General features: G+C 59.9%; 1 protein-coding gene across 2 annotated transcripts in view; it reads right to left on the minus strand.

Annotated features, from left to right (window-relative positions):
- Positions 1-1,463, minus strand: part of Ptch1 (patched 1) — a 55,750-nt gene that overhangs the window by 53,350 nt on the left and 937 nt on the right. The window contains exon 2 of one of the 2 annotated variants that reach the window (XM_010636143.1): positions 131-323. The gene's annotated coding sequence lies outside the window, so the exon portion shown is untranslated. Of the gene's footprint in view, positions 1-130; positions 324-1,463 lie in introns of those variants that run through there. The other variant, XM_010636144.2, reaches the window with a different exon arrangement.

A 1,463-nucleotide genomic window follows, 5' to 3' on the forward strand; every position in this document is an offset into this window, starting at 1 on the left:
CAAACAATGCAGCGCCCCCCCCCCGTCCGGGTAGGGGGCTCACGCTGGCCACGGCCGTGCCCTAGGTACACGCCAATGAATGTCTTCATCCCACTGAGTGGAGAGAAGGGAAGGGGTGCAGGTCGCTTACCTTCCACCCACAGCTCCTCCACGTTGGTCTCCAGATTAGCTGCCTTTAATCCCACCGCGAAGGCCCCAAATATGAGCAGGCCCACAACCAAGAATTTTCCGCAGTTTTTTTGAATGTAGCAACCCAGTTTAAATAAGAGTCTCTGAAACTTCGCTCTCAGCCACAGCGGCGCTTTTCGACCGGTCGCCTTCCCCTGGGGACGAAGCAAAAGGGAGGCGTGAACGCCGGGGAGTCGCGCCTACGACCGCCCGGGACCCCCTCCCCGCCAACGGACCTCGCGCTAGGGATAGGACCAGGCGTGGGAATGGGGAACCTGACTGGTCATAAATCAAAAGTCAGTTTCCCCTTGGCAACAGCAAAGCCACCCCACTCGTGGCTCGCGCGGCGTCCTGGAGTATGACCCGAGGCGAAGTACGAGAGGGAGAAGCCAGGGATAAGAGAAACCGCAGAACGAAAGCAAGGAAGAGAAGGGCTGCGTAATTCCAGAACGGGAGTCCAACAGTTAGGAACCAAGAAACCACGACCCCCGTCCAACTTGGCTCCAAGACTCCTGTCCAGACGGGTGCTAGGGCGGGCGTGCTTTGGGGGGACCGTATTTTGCGAGTCCCTTCGCCCAGAGCGGTAGTCAGTGGGTCCACGTGGAGTTCAGCCGCAGGGGCGCACTAGGGACGCATTTCCATGGCGTTAGGAGACGCTGTGTAAGCGGAATTAGGAAGCCGGGCAGCCGTCGGCAACTTACGACAGGATCTGGGATCGGAAAAGGGCAGCCACAAGGATCTCTCCCTCCTGGCTAACATTTCACACGCCGGGCGCACGGGGCAGGAAGGGAGCAGGCGGGAGCAAACGGGGGCCCCCGTCGGCCCCTCTCGGTGCTAGCCTTCCCCGGATTCCACACATTGCAGCCGGCCCCATAAACACAATGAACCTGGCCGTTCCGCACACCCGCGCTGCAGATTTAAGGTGGCAATCTGTTTACCACACTCCCTCTCCGCGTCAGGGTCGGAGGACTGGCGGCTCAAAAACCGGAAAAGAAAAGGGGGGATGTTCTCTTCCGAGGATAATTTTTAAGGGAGCAGAGGTTTCAAGCTCAACAAAAGCAAAACCGGCTGCCAGAAAAGGAAACCACCTTTATTTCGGCTCCCTGCCCCCTTCCTCTCTCCGCCTCTCTCCACTCCGCCTCCTTCTCCAAGAAGTTAAGAAATGTGGCAGCGTTACAGGGGTTTAGGCTGCACATTGGGGCCGGAGCGCGGGAGGAGGGAGGCCGGGGCTCGGGGCGAGCAGAGCCGCAGCCGCCCTAGAGGTGGTCCACGGTGGCCCGCTGCCCGTAGCTCCG

This window comes from Fukomys damarensis, unplaced genomic scaffold (assembly GCF_012274545.1).
Source record: "Fukomys damarensis isolate Sample0158 unplaced genomic scaffold, DMR_v1.0_HiC HiC_scaffold_27, whole genome shotgun sequence".
Taxonomy (NCBI): domain Eukaryota; kingdom Metazoa; phylum Chordata; class Mammalia; order Rodentia; family Bathyergidae; genus Fukomys; species Fukomys damarensis.